Source organism: Ptychodera flava, chromosome 6, assembly GCF_041260155.1.
Source record: "Ptychodera flava strain L36383 chromosome 6, AS_Pfla_20210202, whole genome shotgun sequence".
NCBI lineage: Eukaryota > Metazoa > Hemichordata > Enteropneusta > Ptychoderidae > Ptychodera > Ptychodera flava.
In genome coordinates, this window is record NC_091933.1 from 20,518,772 (window position 1) to 20,531,001 (window position 12,230).

General features: G+C 37.1%; 1 non-coding gene across 1 annotated transcript; it reads right to left on the reverse strand.

Moving 5' to 3' along the window:
* Positions 1-6,769: 6,769 nt before the first annotated feature.
* Positions 6,770-6,859, reverse strand: Trnay-gua (transfer RNA tyrosine (anticodon GUA)). Its single transcript is given in 2 exon segments — positions 6,770-6,805; positions 6,823-6,859. It is a non-coding gene; the product is annotated as a tRNA-Tyr (tRNA).
* Positions 6,860-12,230: the final 5,371 nt, after the last annotated feature.

Genomic DNA, 12,230 nt, shown 5'->3' on the forward strand with positions numbered 1-12,230 from the left:
GTCTTTTTTGTCGACTATCAACAGCCGCTTATGCTATTGTGGCCTGCAGTTCGACTCGTGCCTGCGGCTCTCGGTTGCGAGGGGAAAAGCAAAGTCTACGGCACCTTCCACAGTGGCTACGTCAGTATTTCAGGTAAAGAAGCTGAAGAAGGCAAGAGGGACTATCGACTGAGTCTAGTCTTTTTGCTACTTTCATGTTCATTCATATTTCGCCATTTCACTATTATGCGATTAATAGGTTTATGTCACAGTCATAAACACACTGTAAACAACTATCTAGAATAGCACCGATTCATTTAAAGTGCACATTTTTGTCCTATGTTCAGGTATGCTTACGTGCATGGACGAGTTCTTTCAGAGAGAGAGAGAGAGAGAGAGAGAGAGAGAGAGAGAGAGAGAGAGAGAGAGATTATCCTTTGTCTGAAATCAATACAAGCCTAAATCGCTGTACACATTAGCAGAGGCGAATGTTGCAAACAAACAATAATGCTCTCTGACCTACTGTAATACAGTAAGTCCTTGCAGGAGTCCAAGAATTGACGTCAGTGCTGATTACGATTTTCACGATAACAAGTTGGAAAATTGTGTTTTTTGCCAATTCGTTGGCAGATAGACCGTAGATCGTTTCCCTGTATAGACTGAGCCGTGGTCAACGTTTAGGAGGTCACTGCTGAGACCACGACAGTGATTTGGTTTATATTGTTAATGTTTACGTATAACAGGTCTTAGTGCACATGTTAAACTAGCAGAGCAGTCATGATTTTAAGACCATTTGGAATTTTTGTTTTGAAACTGCGGCAAATATATAACTTTTCTGACCGTTCTGTTGTGCATATATAGTTTTTACAGGTTTTTGTTTTCTTCAGGGAGCACTTGGCTATGCTCAGAATTTGTTCTGTCAATACTGCCGGTATATGTAATACACTTCGATTATTGTGGACATTTTGCAAAAGTCATCAGTAAAAATGTAACAGTGGGAGATTTTGCTGCTTCGTAAAAAATAAAACAAAGTCGCTCGCCGCTCCTGTAGCTTTGCCAAAAAATCCGACGAACAATGTTTTTTTTTCTTACCTCTTAGTTTTTAAGTGTATAAGTTTCCGATACATACGAAGCTCATGTTCCTACTTATTAGGGAGGTAAGAGTTCAAGGCTTTGTTGCTGCACTGCGTACAAACACATTGTTTACAACATGAGCGCTCATCACGAGAAAGATCACCATGTACCGGCGCCACAACATCACGCATTTAGCAATACCCGTACGCTTCACTGAACTGCACAGCGGACGTCGGTGTTGAACTTGTATGCAACTGCTCCACACGAATACTTTAAGCGTGCACATTACTTTAATACTAGCTGTGGGTCCATAGCTGTGGTGTTTTCGGACGGGATTTCTGCCTTTTACGGCTGGTTTTGCTTTTACGTTTTTAACGCCGCCAACGTAAAAGTCAAAACCAACCCGTAAAAGGCAGAAATCCCGTCCGAAAACACCACAGCTATGGACCCACTGCTAATTACTTACATGCTGTCAGGGCAAAAGGAATTTTAATGTTAAATTCAACTTTCAAATATATATTATTCACAGGCTGTATAGATACATGTAGAATTATAAAAACAAAGAAACAAAAATCCCCCGAAACCGCTTGACCTCTTCGATGGAGAAAATATTCTCAAAAGGTTGAATGTGTAAGAAAATGCAAACGCAACATATGAGCATTACACACAGCGCTATAGCCTTTCTAGAGAAAAGCTACAGAAATCGCCGTCATACAAACGATAACTCTTTAACAGTTTAGATATTCCTTTCACTTTATGCCTTAGATGCTAATAAGACTGACACGCTATCACAAAAATCATTTTCACTCACAATTAATGCTCATTGGAAGTGTGACGACTATAATCTGCATAATAATGTTGATGTAGTTCACTATTACGCATGCTATTCCGTCCATAAGGATGGTATTAAAAATAATCAAAATCGTTTTCCTTTTTTTTCTTACAAAGACGCCCTCTGGAGGTCATTGGTGTTTGCTATTCCTGTCGACATAATAGCAAGTGACGTACTTTTCTAACGCAATGAGAAGTCGAAGAACGAATGCTTAAAGACATCAGGGGGATACTGGATAATTAATTTGGATATTCAAAATAGGCTTTTTGGTGAGGCGGTAAAATATATGAGCAAAAGAGGTGCTGAATTACATCTCTCAAGTTAACTACGTTACATCGATAAAAGACTACTTTTTCCTCTCGGTTACCGGCTTTGATATTAAATCAGAACATATTGCCGACAATATCCATACCTCACCAGTAGATTTATGTTGATTCCTAATTAAGGGAAAAATGACTGGTACTATATTGTGCACGTAGCCGCTGCGAGGCTATTATAAAACCAAATCTAAATTATTTAAGCGCAATAATTGTCGCTACATTAAGGCCAATATTAAGTTCCTCTCACTATTTTGGCAACGGTAATAAGTGTTGCCTGACAAACAACCGAACGAAAAAATGATAAAAGAGAAAAATAACAAATAAACAACAGATAAAAAACATTTATAAACAAATAAGTAATTTTCAAACTACGTCAACGTAAACAGTTGTATTCAGTATGCCCACTTCATCGCAGAGGGCAGACTACAAACGACGAACCTGCAGAGGAACCTCTGCTTTACTTTAAATATGTTTTAAATTACACATACATATATACATACACACATACACACATACACACACACACACATACATAAATACATACATACATACACACATACATACATACATACATACATACATACATATATATATATATATATATCTATATCTATATCTATCTATCTATCTATCTATCTATCTATCTATCTATCTATCTATCTATCTATCTATCTATCTATATATATTATATATATATATATATATATATATATATATATATATATATATATATATATATATATATATATAAGGTATACAGATGTCCTCGTGGGAAATCTACGCTGTTAAACAAACGCTCGGAGTTGGTTTCAAAATGTAGCCACCAAAACAATTATTATTTATCAAATCTACAAATAGAATGGTACGTCCCGATCACACATAGGGAGCGTTCAGTTATTACGGCCGGGGGTGGGCCGGCAAATTCTTCCTGTGCATCAGTCAAAATAAGTGAACCCCCTACCCATTGCACAAAAAATTGATGATCCCCCTTTTAAAATGACAAAAATTTAATGACCCCCCAACATTGCTTGAGTAAGCTGCACACCTCTGTAGGGCAGGGGGGGGGGCAATAGAAAAAAAAAAAAAAGATTCTCAGATTTTTTACAAATGACCCCCCCTTACAAACTTGCAAGCGGTTAATGTTCAAATTGCCCCTTCTGACTTGCTATAATTTTTAACTTATCCCTGAAAGGGATTGGACAGAAATTCAGGTGGATCGCAATATTTTTTGCCAGCGTGGTTGTACAAAATTTTGATATTTGGATTTAACTGATAATCAGGTGTTGATAATATTGATTCACTATACATGGTAGTCTATGAGAAAACGATGTAATATTTTTTCAATGCAAAAGTATATCTATGCATTTATAGATATTTGATAATTGACATAAATGTATTTAATTGGAATAGGGTTGTTACAACTCGTATGTGTACAAGAAATTTGACATTAGAATTTCACCAAAAATGTTCATTCACTATATATAGGAGTCTCTGATAAAATTGTGAATAATTTTTTCCAATGAAAAACTTGCTATACATGTGCATATATAAACGTTGGATGTTACATAATTATACTTGATTAGAATATGATGGTTAAAGGTGCACATTATGTGTACAAGAAATCTGATTTTGGAATTTCACTGAAAATGTTCATCCATTGTACATTAGAGTCTGGAAATTATGAATAATTTTTTCCCTATACAAAACAAACTAAATCTGTGTATATATGGACGTTTGATAATTCATTTTCAAGTACTTAGACTAGGATTGGTCAAAAGTTGATATGTGTGCAAGAAATTGGATTTTGGAATTTCACCGAAATATTGATTCACTTTACATTGGAGTCTATCAGAAAACTATGAATAATTTTTTTATAATGCTAAACTAACTTAATCTGTGCTTTTATAAGTGTTTGACAATTGATACAAATGTACTTGATTCAAATAGGGTATTTGAAAGTTCAGATGTGGACAACAATTATGATATTGGAATTTCGCCTAAATATTCACTTTTCATGGTACCAGTAGTCTACAGATAGCTGTTAAGTAATTTCCCTGACAAAACTTGCTATATCTCTAATATGTAAGTAATAGGAATTGTTCATTGCCCTCAGTGAGCTCGATTTACAATAAGACAAGCCTCAGAGTTGCAGAGGCAAGATGTTCATGTGACAGATAATTATACTTTTGCTCAGATGTACAGTTAATTGACTTCAGAGAATGAAATCATGCAGCCGCCGAATCATTTTTATCTCCAAGAACATTTCTGAACACTGAAACTGCTTTTTGACGGGACGGATACTTATGAAAATTAAGTGAACCCCCCCCTCTGAACTGTTTGAAAAATACATAATCCCCCCTTTGCAGTTTTCAAATTTCAGGTGACCCCCCCTGGATTTTGCCGGCCCTTAATAACTGAACGCTCCCATATATAAGAGTGTTGAGCTGAGAATCCTTTTACTTTTTCTGTCTGATGATTGCAGGATGCATGAAACTTAAGTAACAGATATCATTACTTACTTGAAGTAATTTGTGTTATTATATATATATATATATATATATATATATATATATATATATATATATATATATATATATACTCACTCTCTCTCTCTCTCTCTCTTTCTCTCTCTCAGCTGAATCGTTCTTCAGATCACTTCAAACTAAACAATTACGTGTCACGTTTTCCTAAAAATGTAGCCTGCGATGTCTGCATCGACTTAGGCCTGTTGACAGAAATGAAATTAAGACGTCGTTCAATAAATAAATGGAACGCGAAAATTAAGAAAAACCTTCCACTGGCCTTTAAAATTGAAATTGAATTCAGTTTGTTCTGGCATCTTTGACCTTCGAACAACGAAAGAGATGGAAAATTTTCACAGAATTTCGTTAAACGTGGTTTTGTCGTTTATTTCGCGTTCACTTTTAGGTTCACAGGTAGATGAGTCGGTCAGGCTTTGCTTGGCTGTTTATCACCTATAACCTGACAATACATGTTCACAACCCTGCCAAAGATATTGTTGCGACACAAACTCAGGTCAGAAAACCAGCTAAGTATGAAAACGGTAAAAGCTGACACGATAACGCTGCGCTGAAAAGATCGTAATATGGACGGATCTTAGCCGGACTAAATTTTGACGTCAACGCATTGCATGCTTCAAGCTTAAACTGAGTTCGTCGTCTAAATATTCCCAAACTTTTTGAGAACAACTGTGGAATAATTTGATGATGATACGGTGAAAGAAATCTCACTTACGTTTCAAGGTGTATTATATTTCAAATCTTCAAGGGGTGGATAATCCTTATATTTTCATATGGGAGAGACTGCTCAAGCTGAAAACGTCTACCCAATATCAAAAATGTGACCCATCGTTAGGGATTTGCTAAACAAATATTTTGATTTTCACCTTTATTCTGTTACATTTGAAGGTTTTCCTAAAGCATATGAAATTTGCTTTGTTATCGACCAATGTTTAGGTTATTTTGGATGATAAAACTACTCATGTTTGGGAATTTTTCCGTCAAAAGTGACCCATTCGGGCGAAGTCGACACACACCTTGGGAGTACCCCCACAAGTCTTCAACCTGTCTAATATACTACGCCGTCTTTTCCATGTGCAGGTGGATGACAAACAGATGTCAATGGTACATATCTCTCTGCAACAAGCATGACACGATCGCTTCCGAGTGGGATGTTTTTCAGTGCCTAGAAATTATGTTATACGTGGGCACCATCCAGTGAAATCTTCATCCCTTGTAGTGGACTTGCTTCAAGTCTGTGGGTATATCAATATCAAAGTGTAATCAATTGAAGGAATAACTTCAGCAGACTGTCGCATTGGTGGCAGGCTGTTGTGTAGATCGTGCGTTGGCTTTGCCAGCCAGTAACTGCCGCTGAGAAAAGTCAAGCGACTCGGTCCAGTCAACACTTGTAAGCTTATGTGTATAGGAAAGAATTGACACCGGCGCTGTACTCTATCTTCTTGGCACCTCAAAGCCTTGGAAGATCTATAATTATTACTTTCTTTACGGTTATTTAGAAAGATAGCAGTAGAAATGAATAAACAAAAGGAAAATACTAGTATTCTTCAGTTCTATCAGCCAATAACAACGTAAACAACAACCAAAACAACAACACTAAACACCCATATTGCTCTGTTCCCATTGTATCTAGCGGTCTCCTGGGTGACCGTGACGGGTCGCAGCGACGAGTCGTTCATTTCATTCAGAAAAACTTCCTAGTCGATATGCGAGTCCCACCCTACGAGTAATGCGTGCTGTCACTGTGAGTGGTTGCGAGATGACCTAAGCAGCCGTAACGTCGGTATTACAAACCGCAGAAACTACGGCCGATGAAACCACTAACCGCAATGAAACGTAATCTGTGCTTTGAGATGTGCACCGATAGGGGCACGACGCAATGAGCTATGTTAAAAATCCTGACTTTGAAGAAAAGGTTAATTGCAACGAATTGTAGAAAAAAATGTTCAATTGTAACAGAAAAATGCTTAAAAAAATAATGGCAAGGGAAAAAAAAGACAAAAGATTACTTGTTAAAAAAGATGTCCTTCGAACCGGATTCGAACCAGTGACCTAAGGATGACTTTGCATTATGCCTCTACAGTCCTCCGCTCTACCAACTGAGCTATCGAAGGATACATATTAACGGCGAGTTTTTATAATATAAGAACCATGTATACAAAATCGTAATTCGCTTATCCATTTGTTTTCATCAAAACTATAGCAGCGTTTTAGAATTCGTTTATTGAGCGCTGGCGACTTACCACGAGTGTTACCTAATGACAATTTTCTTGAACACACCCGTACCGGGCTACCTGTTTGTAGCGGCATCGTTGGGGGCGCTGTTCAAAGCGCTAGTTTGCGCAATAGCATAGACCTATGGGGCCACGAAAAAATTAGGGACTGGTCAGTTTCTTCAGCGGGGGGCACCCTTATTGACTTTGTTGATAGGGATCACAATGCTTTTGCAATGCTCAAGGGGGTGGGGATGTCAGTGTGGTTTGAATCAAGACACCAGCTCATACTTCTATAAAATGCATCGTACCAGCCATGAATTGCATCATACAGTTGCAATTTTCCGTGCGCTCTTCGGACGCGTAACTTTAATACACCAGAGATATATACCACAGATATCTGGATGCTTGCAAGTTGAATTTCTGTTTTTTAAAGCGCCATACCAGCCACAAATTGCATCATTCACTTACAGTTTTCGGCGCGCCCTTCAGGTGCATAAATTTAATATATCAGCGATATATCGATGTTTGCAACCTGAACGTCAGTTTTGCAAAGCATCATACCAGCCACGGATTGCATCATTCAGGTACGGTTTCCGGCGTGCCATTTGGGCGCATAACTTTAAAAGGTAACAGGGAAAACCAAAATTTATATCAAATATCTTGGAAGCTAGTACGAGGACAATTATTACTAATAAAAGACAGTTTCAGAGAACTTTAATAGATAATGCATTGTCGCTGAAAATAAACTTACCTAAATTATCATGAAAACACTGAATTAAACTTAAATCTGTTTTTGTTCTGTAATATCAACTACAGTGTCATATACTCTCTGAACCTTTTGACTCCAATTATCCTCTGTAGATGTCCACAATGATGGTGAAGGTTAAAGGTACACTGCAGTGCATAGTGTTAAGCTTGCTGAAATGGCCTGCATATGTATAGGCAAAAAGGGGTAATTTCAGTCTAAACCAAAATTTATGTATTGGCAATTTATTTACCTTGAATGATACTGATTATTGGACCTATATGTCTATTTTACACATATATGTATGCTGTGTTGTCAAACTGAAGTCTGGGCATTTCTGTCATTAATATACAGAATAAAAATCATGAAAATTGTCAAAAGATACAGCTAACTTTGACTGTTGAGCTTTACTTATAAATGAGGAAACACAGACTTTCACTGAGCCAAGCATGGCGCTATAAACACTTAAGGTGATGGCTGGCAACAGTCTAATTACCCACTGGAGTTTTTGATTTACTGCCTTTCTCTCTTTGATTTTAGTGGTTGACATCAATTCATATGGTTATGCATAGAAGCCGAAAATACATTCACAGCTCATACAAAATTCTGCATTCACACTTTAAAATTGAAAATTTGAATTTAACTTACTACACTTGACATGTTAACAATTTCATCAAATAGAATGACCGAATGTTTCAAAATATGATTTATATATATAATAACACATTACTTTAAGTACAAAGTAATAATAAATGTGACTTATAGTTTCAAGTTTCATGCATCCTGCAATCTTCATATATATATATATATATATATATATATAATATATATATATATATATATATATATATATATATATATATATATATATATTTATCACATACATAGACCCAGTTATCCCTATAGTGTGACATCACACTATAGGTATACGGTTTACAGGATTTCCGTATACTGGGTCGGCACTTTTTTTTCTACTGAAACTGTTTTACCATTCTCGTGCAGATGAAAATTGAGTGGGCACAAAGGTGTTTACTGAAAAATGCGGTAAAGGTAATAAATAGCGAAAACGTCAAGGCTTTTGGTAGCAATTGTGAAAGTTTGTCTGTTTTTTTTTCTACTGGGGAAAACGAGAGCGTTCACTATCGTCTGCTCCTTACGTTTGCTACTATACCACTGTACTGTGCTATCTCGTCACGAGCCGTAACAGCCGAGTCATCGCTCAAAATCGACCAATTTATCACCGAACAAGAATCCAACATATAATATGATGTATCAAAATCAACATCTCATCCTGTCAGGTGACGGGTTAAATTTTTAGCATCGGCAAAGTGTTGTATTGCTGTTGAACTTCTGCGGTAGGCTGTAATAAAGCGAGAATGTTTACTGCAGTAACGTACAGCAAACGCGGTTTTCAGAAGCTTGTGCCATTTCGTCGACAGCTCGATAGGAGCCGCGGCCACCATGAAGTGTTTTCATAAGACACCAGTAAAATCGAGATCGAATAAGCATTACATGCCAAATGTTACACGTTTCTTTTTGCGCTTTGTTTACTGTGATTGTTTATGATTTTAGTTTCATTCATAATTACAACGAACGATGATACACTTTTCCTCTCAATTTCAAACAACGTCCAAGGCGATGAGAATATATATGCGAACGTACGATCTTCATAGGGCACCGTACTCCTCCAGTCCTCGCCAGTTTCGAGCAATATAACTTTCCTAGGTACAGTGTGGTTGCATAAATGACCAACAAGAACGATGTGATACAGTTCAATTGTGGTTTTATTCATATATTATGACCGAAGTCAGGAACTGACAGCAGTAAAAATGACGACTGCAGCATTGCACAGCGTGTTCGTTCGAATCGTACAGTGTAAACAACGTATAAGCACCGCTATGAACAGCAAGACAAGGTTAAATTTCGATGCATTATTTACATTATTACTTTATTTCAAACAAAATAATACATCTGAAGATACTATATCGTCCTCCTTTCCCTTGTCCTCCCTGATAACGGCTATATCCATTCAAGTTTTGCGCGGAATCCGACAGCGAGAGACTACTCTGACGCATCGAGAGGAACGTGCGTCCGAATGTGAACGGAACCAGCTGGAGCCGTACCACTTCATCCGCCACGCCGACATAATAAAGGTCCAAAATAATCGCAACCATACCAATCCATAATCCAATGACAGTAGGTCAGAATTCGCAAGACAATAGTTTAAACATAGACACAAACAGCACAGAACAGACAGTAAATAGACGGTACACAAACAAAGTCATATTCATGAAAGAAAGATATATGGACCTCTGGCCAGAAGACCGAGAAGTGATGTCAGGTGTTTCGAAAATAGTAAGCGCATCCTGCCCCACATGTGGCACCCGCCATATATCAATCTATAAGTCAGATAGGTAGTGGTCACTAACTAAGGCCCAATGTCACCGATGCCATCAGTGATCATTTGTCGAAGAGAGATATTGTATTTATCTACCAGCTTGCGATACCTGCCAAAAAAGCGTTTGAATGTAGAGACAAGTCTTGCTCTGGTGTAACCTTGATTTAATAGTTTGTAAGAGAGATGGCCATGTCTCTCTACAAAATCACCATATGGACTGCATGCTCTAGCATATCGAATAAGCCGGGAAATGTATACCCCATAAGCTGGTGAGAGTGGAATATTACTTATGAGGTGTGGAAAATTGATGATACTAAAGTTGAAATCATCTCTCTTGTCATATAGCCTAGTAGAAAGGTGACCATTAGAGTCAAATTCAAGTAAAATGTCCAGATATGAAGCAGAAAAGGCCGTTTCTGTAGTTTCTTTAATCTCCAATTCTGGAGGATAAATCATAGCGAGATATTTACTGAATTCAGAGTTATTCATAGAAATAACATCGTCTATGTATCTATATGTTAGATTGAAAGTTCGAGCTACAGAGACCTTTTTCTGTTTAATTAAGTTCTGGATAATTTCTGCCTCATATGAGAACAGAAATAAGTCTGCAAGCAAGGGAGCACAGTTAGTGCCCATAGGAATTCCTATACACTGTTGGAAAATGTGCCCTCCAAATTCTACAAATATGTTGTCGATGAGGAAATCAAGCATACTGATAATGTCTTGCTCGGTATAAAACACTTTAGCGCAGAAAGTGAAAATAAAAAAAAGTTGGTCTATGCATGTGATAAATATATAATCTCCCAGTATTTCTCACTCATGTGACGTCATCGAAGACTCGGGTTTCCCCAACATAGCTGTATCCCTCCTCGCCTACCGGCTCGGGATACTGCCGCTATGTTTGGGGAACCCTCGTCTTCGATGACGTCACACTCGTTCGAAATACTGGGAGATTATATATAATTATAGATGTATATATATATGTATGTATGTATATATATCTATATATGTATATATGTATATATATATATATATATATGTATGTATATATATATATATATATATATATATATATATATATATATATATATATATATATCTTTATTTTTCCTTCGTCTCTAGGAGGGGTGCCACCCTTTGCCCGAAAGTTAGAATTCGGGCGGGGTTCAGCCACTTTTTGACGTCCACAAAAAATAATCCAATGCGCCTCCCCCGGCCGAAGAAACTTACCAGTCTCTTAGGTGTTCATGGAAGCCTTGAATATTAAGATTACATTGTAAACGTACCATGAGATGGTCTCTAACTTTTCACTCGATGCAAATCATACACAAATACCGATAAATCACTCTGAATAGGGCAGAAATCAAATCATTCATAAACCTGTTTTCTGAGGTTATTCAATCAGACAACTGAATATCATTGGGCGGTAAAAAGAGAGAATGTGGGCCGGGAAATTTAGTAAGTCAAAGCATAGACAGCTTCTGACTGTCTATGATCAAACCGATTTTGTTTTTCGAATATGATAGTTTCTTTATTGATCATAATTAGGCAAAATGAATAATATTGACCGGTATGAAGTTTTATTTTTAGCAACGAGTTAACTTTGCATAAATCTTCAAAAAGCGAAATGACTTCTACTTAGACGATCCATTGCCGTTAAGGTAATATGCGCCTCGAAAGTGAAAGACTTAAACTTTTGCTTAAATGTTCCGTAAGGAATCCTCAACCATTCTCTTTCAAAATCAAGAATAAAAATCGGGGGTCGACGTGCAAATTTTGGTACAAGAGAAACAAATATTAGATTTTCCGAAAACTAAGCCTGTGAAAAGTTTTCTTACACCTACAGCTTTAAAATTAACCCAGACAAGTGGTATATCAGAAAAGAATTGTAAAAGTTTGAGAGTCCGAATTATCTGTCCCCGAGGCGCGTTCTACCTTAACCTGCCCGATAATTCTGAATATCTTGTCTCAAAATGTTGTTACAGAGTGTGACATTTGTGACACACACATATTACAACCATAGAATGAATAATGTAGTCGAGGAAAGGTATTCAGAAGAGAACAAAACACTTGAGATATCAAACACACACCCCCCCCCACACACACACACACACACACAATACACC